Below are 14,476 nucleotides of genomic sequence, written 5' to 3' on the forward strand. Positions count from 1 at the left end.
GTTTATTAAGTCTGAAGCTCTTTCCTTGTGTAAGATTGGGATTCAGAGTTTGAGTGAAAAACTCGCCAAGACCTAGTTGTAAGCCTCTAATGGGAGAATACGTTGTCTTTATGTAGGACGTGTTGTCCGTGTGAAGGACGTGTTACCTTGAGTAGGCTCCTAGTTTGTGTCCTTATGTAGGCACCTAACGCAACCTTGTGTAGGTCCTTTAGTTAACCTTGTGTAGGTTGTAAAGATTCATGGTTAACCTGATTTAAAACCATTGGATAGTGAAATCCAGTACACTTTAGGAGAGAGTGTGTCAACTAGGAGTGGAGTAGGCAAGTAGTCGAACCACTATATATGATTGTGTTTGGGATTGCTTTGTGTGCATTGATCTAATTATGCTTATGTCTATCAAATGATTATTATGATACATGATTTAGAAAATGTATAAGTATTGATGGAAAACATATCCAACACACTATTACATATACTATCCATATAGGCTTATTCTTTACATGTAAATTTTGTGTAAGCCTATGTGTTTTGGACTCTCTATTGGTCTGAATGCCATAGAGTTACTTTGCCTTATCTTGATTAAAGTTAAGCATTGGTTGTTCTTATAGGAAAAGAGTTTTTGAAAAGTCCAATTAACCTCCCTCTAGGATATTTGGACATACTTTCATGCTTCAATAATAGCGGTTTTATAGCAATTTCATGTGATCCTAATCCATGACTCTTAACCATTGACCTAAAATAACCATTGGACCTCTAAATGATATTGTCTTAATAGGTAAACCTTGTTGATCATCCCTTAGCCTTAGAAACCTAATTAAAAATGATAAGGTTAGAAGATGTGGGAAGTTGTTGTGAAAATATATGTTCACAACAATAGTTTTCAAGTGCTTTTCGATTCCATCAAGCAGACCTCAAGGGTATTTAATAGCATCGAAGATCACCTCGATGGCATCGAATAGGTAAGTCAAATTTTATCTGACTTTCTCAATGCCATCGAAGTACCATTCGATGACATCAAAGCCTTGCTCGATCCCATCAACAGAGCCGTTATTCGTCCATTTTCTGACCATTAGAACTCGAACTTCTTATAAAGGGTATTCGGTTCTTTAGCATTTTTATGAATTTTTGGTATAATAGAAGCTTAGTTGATTCCATAATCATATCCATCATCCCAAGCCTCTAAACCAATGAGTTATAAGTCATCTTCTTAGAGATTAACACTTTAACAAGGATTCTAACCTCCACTTTCTAAAGTATAGATTGAACATCTATAGGCATACTCTTGTCTAAATCCTCTAGAAGACCCGTCTAGGTGAATCCCTTAGGAATTTCAACTCCCCATTAGTTGTAAGAGATTCACCTAACCTCCCATCACCTTGGTAATCTCAAAGGAGCATTGTATGCAAGGTGTTTGATCATGGAGCTGGAGCCTTAGCAAAGCATCAACATCATGATCGAGGGAGAAAATGGGAGCTGATTGAAGCACGGAAAAACATCGATTAAACTACCCAAGAAGACACTATAAAAGAGGATCAATGTGACAAGTAAGTTTTCAAGTGTAAGAGTCCATATACTCTCTTTCCTTATGTAGGATTGAGGGTAAGAGTCTGTGACCCAAACTCGACTAGGTTCTTGTGTAGGACATTGGTTCTTGTGTAGGGCCTAAATCATATTCTTGTGTAGTACCTTAGCTCTTGTGTAAGACCTAAATCAAGTCCTTATATAAGCCACCAGACAAAAGTGTGTTTGTGTTAGTCTCCATGGGAGCCTCCAATAAGAGTAAACATAGGTCCTTGGACTAAGACCGAGGTTGTTAGTTATCCTAAGAAAAATCAAGTAAAGTCTCTTGTGGGAGCCTTCGATAGGAGTGTACAGTTGAGGGTCAAATATTGCATATTAGACCCTAATTTTTACTTGGTTTTATGAACATGATAATGCTTAATGTTCTATTTTAATCCTGTTTGTATTGAAAGAGGAATTCAAGAGCTTGGGTTAAAAAGGATGTTAAAAGCATAGATTTAATGCTCAAGAATCACTAAGACCAAGAATGAAGAACACACTGAGGATCCAAAAAAATCAAGTCAAGAATGAAGAAAATCGGAGTTTTGAAGTAAAATTGCATAATTCTTGACCAGTCCTAGCCTTTACTCGACCAGTTCAGGCTACGCGCGACCAGTCATGGACACCGCTCGACCAGTCAAAGCTCGACCGGTCGAGGTTCCTCGACTCGAACTCTAGCGAGTAAAACAACTAAATTTTCATCTTACTCGACCAGTCAAGGGTGTCCCATGACCAGTCAAGGATGGCCCACGACCGGTCAAGGACCTCTCATGATCGGTCGAGCGTTACGCAATTTTTGCGCGGACTGCGTAAATTTGAGATGGTTTCCAAAAATTTCTACTCAATGCAAAAGTGTAAGACCTGAAACTATAAATAGGGTTCCCTAGGGCACTCCTAGGCATCATCTAGGGTTTGAGGAGTGGAGCAAAAGTGTGAAGAAGCCATTGTTAAGAGTTTTTTCTTCTATTTTCTTAGTAGTTTTTTTATACTTTTTTTAAGATATTCTAGTTCAATCATGTTTATGGTTGGCTAAACCTCTTAGCTAAGGCTAAGAGGTGAAGCTTTAACATGATGGGATGTTTCTATTACTTTAATTCATGTTTATATTGAACTCTCTTTGATTCTAGTTTTATAAGGAATACTTTCAGTTTTTAATGGTTTGTTGTGACTCAAATTACAATGGATCTGTGATAGCTTTAAGTATGTTCTTTCATGTATTGAGATTGTGAAATTAGGAAATCTTGTTGTTCTCCATTGTCCTTTGGGCATGGTTAGATGATGAAATCCTCCCTAACTTTCACAATTCTCCCATATTGGTTATGAGATTGGTAAATCCTGTTGTTTGCCTTGTCTCCTAGGCATGGTTTTGTGATTGAATCACTTCCAATTCTCACACCTCCCATCCATTGAGAACTAGGTCAAAGGAAGTTCAGATTTGATTTTACTGAGATATCTTTCAATTAGATAGGATGGGACTCCAGTTCCAATCATGTGACTTGAATCAAACATAGATCTCTCTGATCTCTACAAGTGGATCCTTGAAAACCCTAGTTTCCCACTTTTGAATTTCTTAAGTTTTTCATTAAATTTCTCACAATTACTCTCAAACATTTTAGATTTAGGTTTTTATCTTTTCTAGTTCTTCTTCTAGTTGCTGTCAGAAAACACACAAGATTAGTCCTTGTGGATTCGACCTCGGTCTCACCAAGATTATTACTACATCGCGACCCTACACTTGGGGTTGTGAACAAGTTTTTGGCGCTGTTACCGGGGATTAACAGTTGCGTTTTTCTGAGATTAGCTAGTTTTAAAATTAAGTTAAGATTGGGGTTTTTCTATTTTCTATTTTTTAAATTAGTGTTTGTTTTCTGTTTTTAAAAACTTTCTAATTCTAGTATTTCTTTTATTTTTAGAAACTAACTTACTTTCTAATTCTAGGTTTAGAACTTTCCTAATCAGTTTTTAGAAACTTTCTATTTTTATTTTTAGGAACTCTCTAATTTTAGAATTTCTATTTTCAGAAATTGAGTTGTTTTGTTTTGTTTTGTTTTGCAGGATTTTAATTAGGAACTTCTAATTTAGTAACTTCTTCCCAATTCCCTCTCTTTCTATTTCTAGATTTCTATTTCCTTTCTCTCTTTTAGGTTTAGGTTAGAATCTGAATTGGGGGCTGAGAGTGTTCCATGCCCAAGTGGGTCCGTGACAATACTCATGTCTTTTGAGTGAAGGAGGATTGGTTGAGAGGTTATCTATCCATCACAGAATTAGACACCACTTGAGATCCTCAGAGTTAATTGAAGTGATGGCTACAAATCAACCGGTTAATCAATCGGGAAGACAACCTCAACCTAGGGTTGAGGAAGTCCAAGATGAGAATGAGGTGCATCAAGCATCCCTGCCTCGTACTTTGTGAGATTATTTACAACCAGCGGGGGTGAGCACGCCCTCATGCATGATTTTTCCAGAAAATATGAGACACATGGATATTAAGCCAGGGGTGATCCAACTCCTTCCAAAATTTCATGGACTTGAATCTGAAAGTCCATATCTACACTTGAAAGAGTTTGATGAGATCATAGCCGCTTTATATTTTCCTAACGTGTCTGAGGACACAGTCAGACTAAAACTCTTTCCCTTTTCTTTGAAAGAGAAAGCTAAGACATGGTTGCATTCACTACATCTCAAATCTATTGGTACATGGAATGACATGATAAGGGAGTTCATAAAGAAATTTTTTTCACATCATAAAATTACCACCCTTAGAAAGTCAATCATGAACTTCGCCCAAAAGGAGGATGAAACATTCTTCCAATGTTGGGAGCAGTTCAAGGATCTTGTCAGTTCATGCCCACAACACAGTTTTAAAATGTGGCGCATTATACACTTTTTCTATGATGGACTGACATCTTCCATGCACCAATTGATTGAGACAATGTGCAATGGGGAATTCATGAATAAAAATGTCGATGATGTGTGGGACTACTTGGATAGACTTGCTGAAAACGCACAATCATGAGACACGTACCCAAAATCAAGCACCACTTCTAGGCCCATTTAATCAAAAGAGAGGGGTGGATTATACCTTCTGAAAGAGGATGATGATATCAATGCTAAAGTGGCTAATCTCATAAGGAAATTCGAGGCCATGAAACAAAAGAAGGATAAGGTTAAGGAAACTATTTGTGGTATTTGTGCTTGCAACATTCACACAACTGAAATTGTCCAACAATACCTGCCTTTCAAGAGGTGTTGAATGAGCAATCCAATGACGTGAACAATTACCAAAGACCTTTCAATGGACCTACCTCTAATACATATAATCCTAATTGGAGAAATCATCCAAACTTCAGTTGGAGGAATGGACAAACTGCTACCCTCAAGGTTTTTTTAATTAAATTCCAAATCAAGTGAAGCCTCAAGAAGAACCGGTTCAAAATTCCACACAAACTCAGGAGCTTACTCAACCAATATGAGAACTTACAAAATATATACAAAAGATGGATTCATATGTTATGGTTATAGTAAAAGGGATTCTTCCAGCCCAACCTTTACTCAATCTTAAACTGTAATACGAAATAAGTGATCTAAGCTCTTCAAATCAAATGGGGTAAGGTAAGTCTATCACCACTCTTAGGAGTGGGAAGATAATTGACAAATCTATTTCGGTAAGGGCTGAAAAGCCTAAGGATCTGAAAGAGGACAACGATGATAGACCTAGCACTGTTCTACAAGAATTGGAACCAGAACTTCAAGGCAAGCTGATTGCCTCATTCCCCCAACGGTTGGTTGCACCAAAACCTCTCCCTAACTCTCAGGACATTTTAGAGGTGCTAAAATAAGTGAATGTCAACATCTCTTTACTGGATGCAATTAAACAAATACCTTCATATGCCAAATTCCTATAAGACTTGTGTACGACCAAAAGACGGCAAAATATTCAAAAGAAAATCTTTTTAACTGAAAAAGTGAGTGCCATCCTAAAGCAAGATGTGCCACAAAAATACAAAGATCCCGGTAGCCCAACCATCGCTTGTGTAATTAGGAACTATCGGATTGAGCATGCACTTCTTGACTTGGGAGTAGTGTAAATTTGATTCCTTACTTGGTCTATGAACAACTAGGTTTGGGTGAATTGAAACCCACCCAGACCATATTACAACTTGCTAATCGCTCAGTTCATGTACCGAGAGGGATAATTGATGATGTGTTGGTCCAAGTTGACAGATTTTACTATCCAGTAGATTTTATCATCTTAGATACTCAACCCATCATGGACATGAGCACTCAAATTCCTATCATTCTTGATCGCCCATTCCTTACCACATCAAATGTAATCATTAATTGCAAGAATGGAGTCATGAGTTTGTCTTTTGGAAATATGACATTGGAGTTAAATATTTTTTTCAATACGGTAAAACAGGTAGAGGATGATGATGATGCCCACAATGTTAAATTGATTGATTCTTTCATGGAGGATAGAACTTTGATGACCTTATCCTCTGACCCTCTAGAGACGTGCTTGGCCCACTCCCATAATTTAGATGACGATATGATTAGGGAGACGGGTGCGATGCTTGATACCGTACCGGTACTTGAAATTAACCGGTGGAGGCCACAATTTGAAGAATTTTCCCAAATTGATGTAGTGCCTCTACCGTTTAACCTCAAGGCACCGAAGCTTGACCTAAAATATTTGCCCTCTGATTTGAAATATGTCTATTTAGGTCAAGATGAGACATACCCAGTGGTGATTTCTTCCCACCTTAAGTAAGAACAGGAGAGTATGCTCATCTCTACTCTCATTAACCATAAGGGAGCCCTTGGATGGTCGATTGTGGACCTCAAGGGAATGACCCTTCGATTTGTACTCACCGCATTTATCTTAAAGATAATGCAAAAACTTCTCGGCAATCACAATGTAGACTAAATCCAAACATGAAGGAAGTGGTTAAGGCTGAGGTTCTTAAACTATTAGATGTGGGTATCATATACCCTATATCCGATAGTCAATGGGTGAGTCCAACTCAGATGGTTCCTAAGAAGTTCGAAATTATCATCGTAGCCAATGCCAACAATGTACTCATGCCAACCAGAGTTACTACTGGTTGGAGAATGTGCATTGACTACAAGAAGTTGAATACCATCACGAGGAAGGACTACTTTCCTTTTCCCTTCATCAATCAGATTTTGGAAAGGCTAGCTTGTCACCCCCGAACTCAAAAACCGGGCTCACAAAATTCCTAATCGCTAAATCCGACACCGACAGCTCCATAGTACCCCATTCTCGGCTCCCGGAACCCATACACCAGGTTCCGATCCTGGGATGCTATAAGGAGGATTTATAATCATCAGTCTGATTCGTAGTGAGCATAACTACAAGCATAACCCACGAACAATAACCACAAGAACACCATCACAAAATTCACTATGATAAAAAACTTTTAAGTACAATGCATCTGAAGGGAATACAAGATAATGCAAAAGATAGAAACTCCAAAAGCTCGTCTGTACGCTCCTGCTGCTACTATGTTATGGCTACATCCTGGCGTCACCTGCACGCATCAATCGTGTATAAGCTTATAGAAATCTTAGAGGGTGGTGTAAGTGTGTGCGCAATATAAGCGTGCTCAGAATGCAAGGTCAGAGTAATGCGGAATCATGCTGATAGATACATGAATGCAATCAGCCGTACCGAGGCTATGCGGTGTAAGATATGAATGCCATCGACCATAACACGGCCATGCGATGCAAGGTGCAACTCAAGCATGCCAATCCTCATCCACAATATCAAATATCAGTATAGTTCTCAGTCTGGATAATCATCGGGGTCTAGTACACTTTACACCATCTTGCCACCCCTATCCGGACGCACAAATGGGAGAGTGGACGAGACCTCACTATCCGTCTGCCAATATCGGGCCCGGCTCTTCGATAGCAGACCGATTCCTCAAGTTGGTCAAGTCAACCTAGAAATTGCCCCCTCACTCAAGCGGGTAAGGTCACACCCCTTTCCAACCGACCACGCCACAGTGGGAGACATAGCCTACTGGTATGCGGCCCTCGCGCGTCATGTATTTACTCGGTCTCGACGTTGGAGTCATCCTCTGGTACCATCGGGTTTAGGGATTTTCACCCAGGGACATTTATAGCACCTCGATTCTAGAAACAATATTTCCGGTATCCAATCCAGCCATCCACGATGTGTCTATGGAGGCTGTGGCCCTGATGTCACTAGGGCATACAATAATCACAATCACATGATGAAAGTGCATGAACTACCCTACCAAACATGCAACCATCATGCGCGTACTGCGCACTCATGAAGGGAAAATCCGCATATCAGGGAACCCATAAACAATCTGCCTGAGGGCATATGCTATGATCAGTCACTCCTCATATCAAGCATACATATGATGTGTATGATCATGGATCTATACTAAGCATATTACATAATGATGGGCTCTGTGCATAGCGAAGATGGGCCTAGACAGCCTACACACTACAAGTATGGGCCTATTAATGGGCCCTAGGGAGAGTGACAATGCGGACATTTAACCAACATCATCCTTACAATGTGGACGTCAAACCAACATCGCTCCCAAGGCACGGCCTGCTATGAATCACACATTGCAATGGGCCTTATATAGATCTTGTTGGGCCTCGACCCAAGGGCCTAAATACATCAAATGGGCCTCAAACCATAGACTCATATATCTCAAGTGGGCCTTAGTGGGCGGGCCACAAATACATCAAGTTGGGCCTAATCACATGAGCCTTGCATACGTCATAATGGGCCTCGTAATATGGGCCTCATATAAATCAAGGTGGGCCCTGTATGTATCAAGGTGGGCCTCAACGGACGGCCCACAAACATACCAAGATGGGCCTTATCACATGGCCTTAAAATAACCTCCAAAATGGTTGGACGGTTTGGATGAAACATATACATCATGGTAGGTCCCATAGGGATGGAAGGCATAGATAAATCACATACTTAATGGTGGAGGTCCACACTGATGAAAGGTGTGGACACAATTCATACACAAGTGGGTCCCAAGTAGGACCCACCATAATGTTTATTTCCCACCCAACCTGGGGCCCACCGAAATGTTTATTTTCCACCCAATCTGTTGATAGGGTCATGCAGGCCTGGGGGCCCACCATAATATTTATTTGCACCTAACGTGTTTATAAGGTCACGTGGACCTGGGGGCCCACTGTACTATTTATTTGCATCCAATCTATTCATAAGGTCATGTAGACCGGGGCCCACCGTGATATGTATTTGCCATCCAACATATACATGGGGCCCACCGTGATATTTATCTGCCATCTAAACTGTTGATAGGGTCATGAAGACCTGGGGCCCACCGAATGTTTATTTGCCATCCAAACTGACCAGGGGCCCACGGTGATGTTTATCTGCCACCCAACTGTTCATAAGGTCACGTGGAACTGGGACCCATGGTGATGTTTATCTGCTATCCAGTCCGTTGATGAGGTCATACGGACCCATATGAAGTGGAAAAATAAATTTCATAATAATCCAAAACTTCTGGACACCCAAAAAAGGGTTTCAATGGAAGAGTTCAACCCACTGTTTCCTGTGATGTGGGCCACCTGAGCACCACACACAGCTGATTTTTGGGGGGCCCAACATGAGTGATTGATTGATTGATGAGACATGTTATGAAGATTCCCTCGAAATTCCAATGCACGGCGTTTTCTTCGAATTGAACGTAGGCCCACATCTTCTGACCTGGGTATCGGTTCGGTGCGCAAGTTGCGCTGTTAGAACCGCGGCGATGGCGTGGTCGCTAAGATACAAGTTTCGGTTCGAACTGAGTTAGGTATGGGGGACCTAGTTTAGGATCGTGCACAAACGTCGGATACGGGTCGAGGATTGTCGGAATTCAACCGAAAGGACTGTGGAAGCCAACAGAACGGTACAGACTAGGACACGGGGCTTACATAGCTGGTCATTCCTATTACTGTTTCCTTGATGGATATTCAGGCTACAACCAGATAGAGATAGCCCCTGAAGATAAGGAAAAGAGCACATTCACATGTCCCTTCGGCACCTTTGCTTACCGAAGGATATCATTCGGACTATGTAATGCCCCCGTCACTTTTCAGTGATGTATGATAAGTATTTTTTTTGTCATGGTTGGGCAATATCTAGAGGTCTTCATGGATGACTTCTGTCTTTGGTTCATCGTTCAGTAATTGCTTAGAGAATTTTAAATGTGTGCTGAAAAGATGTGAAGAAAAGAATTTGGTACTCTATTGGGAGAATTGTCATTTTATGGTTCGTAAGGGAATTGTCCTTGGACATATCTCTCATCCAAGGGAATTGGGGTAGATAAAGCTAAAATTGATCTTATCTCTAACCTACCTCTAGCCAAGAACATACGAGACGTATGATCCTTCCTAGGACACACCGATTTTTACAGGAGATTCATAAAGGACTTTAGTCACCTCCCTCATCCTTTATGTAATCTACTTCAAAAGGATGCACCATTTGAGTGGACTGGGTAATGCCAGGAAGCTTTTATTAAGCTCAAGGGCATGTTAACCACTGCACCTATCATGAAGCCACCCGATTGGAGCCTTCCTTTTGAACTTATGTGTGATGCGTCTGACTATACTCTTGGGGCTGTCCTACACCACAGAAAAGATAAGAAGCCCTATGTTATACATTGCGCAAGTAAAACCTTAAATCCTGCCCAAGTAAATTATTCAACTACGGAGAAGGAACTCTTAGCCGTAGTGTTCACTTTGGACAATTTTAGGTCATACTTGATCGGATCCAAGATCGTCATTTACACAGACCATGCGACGTTCAAGTATCTTTTTTCTAAGAATGATGCCAAGCCCCACCTAATAAGATGGATCCTCCTACTCCAAGAATTTGATTTGAAAATAGAAGATAAAAAGGGAGTAGAGAACATAGTGGGTGATCATCTTTCCCACCTGATCTTTCTGATTCCCTTGAGATGACACATATAATGACATGTTCCTTGACGAACAATTATTCAAAGTCTCCCATTCACCTTGGTTTGCTGATATTGCCAATTATCTTACCACAGGTTTCACGCCGACACATTGGATTGCACAAGATAAGAAAAAATTCTTTACCAAGGTTTGTAAGTTTTTCTAGGATGATCCATATTTGTTTAAATATTGCCTAGAACAAATCCTAAAGAGATGTATGCTAGACAATGAACATCAAAGTGTTATCTCCTTCTGTCACTCTCAAGCCTGTGGTGGTCACTTTTCTGCTAAAGAGACCAGGCCAAGATTCTACAGTGTGGTTTTTACTAGCCCACTATGTTCAGGGACACTCATGAGTTTTACAAAGCTTATGAGCATTGTCAGAAGTTGGGAGCATTATCCCGTTGAAATATGATGCCTCTGAACCCCATTCTTATCATAAAAGCATTTGATTGTTGGGGAATCCATTTCATGGGACCATTCCCTCAATCCTTTCAGAATTTATACATTCTGCTAGCAGTAGATTATGTCACTAAATGGGTTGAAGCGATTTTATGCCAGAACAATGACCATCAAATGGTCATTAAGTTTTTAAAAGATAACATCCTTTCCCGGTTCGGAACGCCTCGAGCCATCATTTGTGATGGGGGCTCTCATTTTTGTAATAGGCCATTCGCAAACTTAATGAAGAAATATGACATCTCTCACAAGGTGAGCACTCCATATCACCCACAGATAAGTGAGCAAACTAAAATTTCTAATAGGAAAATTAAACACATCTTGGAAAAGATGGTTAACCCTGATCGTAAGGATTGATCAATCTGATTGACCGATGCCTTATGAACTTATCGTACCGCATTTAAGACCCATATTGGAATGTCTCCCTTTAGACTTATCTATAGGAAGGCATGCCACTTGCTTGTGGAGTTGGAAGATAGAGCCTACTAGGCGATCAAAAATTTGAATTTCAATCTGGACAACGCTAGCTCGCTACGCAAACTTCAATTGAATGAACTCGAAGAAATCCAGAATGATGCGTGCGAGAACTCGAGAATTTATAAGGACAAAATGAAGGTGTTTCATGACTAACACATTCTTCGAAAATCATTCACACCCAGTCAAAAGGCACTCTTGTACAATTCTTGGTTACATCTCTTTCCGGGCAAACTCCAATCTCATTGGACAAACCCTTCATTGTTACTAATGTTTATCCTCATGGGGCTGTCGAGATTCAGAATCCAAACAATGGCAATGAGTTTAAAGTAAATGGACATTGATTAAAGTCATTTATTGAGAAATTTGATTCAGATGACATGTCAAGACCTCTGAATGATCCGGTTTATAAGGATTAATCTCCTAGTCTGACGGAGGTGTAGTTAAGTTTATTGCCTTCTACCATTTTAGGATAGTTGGCTTTATGTTGCTTAGAATAGTTCATTTTTGGTTGATTAACTCTTGTGCTAACCCACCTTCACGCTAAGATCCGTTGGAAAAAGTCACAAAATCTCTTCATCAAGTACTATCTTTCCATCACTTCTCTTTCAACTACGTTGTCTCTTTTGCAGATAATGCTTATTTGTTTTACATTGAGGACAATGTAAAATTTAGGTTGGGGATGGGAGATTAGGTTACCTAATCAAAATTTTCTTAGTTTTGAGCAAATTTTGAAAAAAAAAAAATCAATGTTTATCTGTTTAAAAAGTGATAAGTTATGGATTTAAGACTATTTTGAGTATAATGATATAGTAGAAATCGAATTTTCAATTGTTAGAGTTGGAGCAACTAAGTAACCCATCACTTATGGTTCTTACATTCAATTGATTAAGAGTAAGTTTGAATATTATGTTATTCATATTGTTTTCAGTGAATAGTACTAGATTTTCTAATTTTTAGTATGATGATCATTGCAAGATATTGAGAACTGAGCCTGGAGAATGTTATCCACCTTAAAAGAAGAAAAAGAACCGGTTAAAAAAATAGGAGATCGACAAAGAGGTCATAAAGAATGAAGAATGACAACATCTTTGAAGGGAATGAAAAATGTCTTTGAAAAGGATTTAATGTCTAAAGAAGATGAATAAATACAAATGACTGTCGATATAAAATCAAAAACTGAAAAAAGAAGCAAAGGGGGATAAGTTCGGGATCAGTACTTGTGTTTTCAACCAATCTTGAAGTGATGAGCATGGCTAACATTATGAAAAGATAGTATTTTCACCGAACATTTTGAAAAACCTGTTATGCGAACTATGCTCTGACTTAATGGATAAAGAGCTTATTTGATTGATTGCTTATGTGACTCAACTCTAGGTTTTCAAAATCACAATTTCTCATCTTAAGTCTACTCATTCATTCTTAATTACACAAAAGATTGTTTTCTGAAAAAGGTTTGAACATTGTGCATTAAGGTTCATTTTTCGTGTACTTTGCTTGGGACTAGCAAAATGCCGGCTGGGGATTGTGTTGAGGGTCAAATATTGCATATTAGACCCTAGTTATTACTTGGTTTTATGAACATGATAATGCTTAATATTCTATTTTAATCATATTTGTGTTGCAAGGGGAATTCAAGAGCTTGGATTAAAAATTATGTTAAAAGCATGGATTTAATGCTCAAGAATCACTAAGACCAAGAATGTAGAATGCACATACTGAGGATCTAAGAAAATCAAGTCAAGAATGAAGAAAATCAAAGTTTTGAAGTAAAATTGCATAATCCTCAACCAATCCTGGCCTCTACTTGACCAGTCCAGGCTACGCACGATCAATCCTCGACACTGCTCGACCGATCGAAGTTCCTCGACTCGAACTCCAGTGAGTAAAACAACTAAATTTTTGTCCTACTCAACTAGTCGAGATTGTCCCACGACCGCTCAAAGATGACCCACATGTCACGCCCCAAACTCAAAAACTGGGTTCACAAAATTTTCGATCACCGAATCTGGTGCCGACAGCCTCCGTAGTATCCCATTCTCGGCTTCCAACGTCTATATGCTAGATTCCGATCCTGGGATCCTACAAGGAGGGTTTTTAACATACATTTGTTTTGTAATAAGCATAACCACAAGTTTACCCAAATCACAAAGACAACATCATCATCACATATCCACTAATATCAAACTTTTAAGTAAAATGTATAAAAGGAAAAACAATAACAATATCGGAAGCTCTAGAAGTCCGTTACACGCTCCAAGCTCAATACTGCCATGACCTAACGCCACCTGCATGCATCTATCATGCATAAGCTTATAGAAAGCTTAGAGGGTGGTGTAAGCATGTGCGTAAAATAAGTGTCAAGTACACAATGTATCAGAGCAAGTGGGAATACTAACAAGTCCATAAAATATCATCAACCTTATCTAAGATATGCGATGCAAAGACATAATAAGCCAATGACATATACTGAGAAAGTAATGTAGGTCAACTATGCAATGCGGAGACATAATGAGCCAAATATCAGATACCGAGGATATAATACAATATGCAATTCTGAAGAGCTACGAATACCATCAGCCTCATCTAGGCCATATAAATACAAAAACAAGCAACCCAAAATGCCATATGCCGTGGATGTAATGCAATATGCGGTGCGAATGAAATAACCAAGCTTGAGTATGAAGTCAGGATGATAGTACGTAGTATCGCAGGATACGAGATCCATCACAAGAGACTTGTATCCAAATTAGTCTCATACCTAATTTAGTCAGACTCAATGTGGTAAACTCCTGATCTTAGGTTAGTCACGCGCCCTAACCGAAATCCTGACCATTGCGAAGGTATACATAACAATTAGTTGCACACCACCAGCCCGAGTGGATAGTGAATGAATGAATGAATGGTTAAAATACTGAGTATGTAACTCCTTCTTAATAAGTCCACATATCAATACTGTACATCTCTGGGATCATCACTGGGGTCTAAT

General features: G+C 39.5%; 1 non-coding gene across 1 annotated transcript; it reads right to left on the reverse strand.

The window, feature by feature from the left end:
- Window positions 1-4,315: 4,315 nt before the first annotated feature.
- LOC131241782 (small nucleolar RNA R71) lies at window positions 4,316-4,422 on the reverse strand. The gene has a single exon (XR_009169348.1). It is a non-coding gene; the product is annotated as a small nucleolar RNA R71 (small nucleolar RNA).
- Window positions 4,423-14,476: the final 10,054 nt, after the last annotated feature.

Source organism: Magnolia sinica, chromosome 3, assembly GCF_029962835.1.
Source record: "Magnolia sinica isolate HGM2019 chromosome 3, MsV1, whole genome shotgun sequence".
NCBI lineage: Eukaryota > Viridiplantae > Streptophyta > Magnoliopsida > Magnoliales > Magnoliaceae > Magnolia > Magnolia sinica.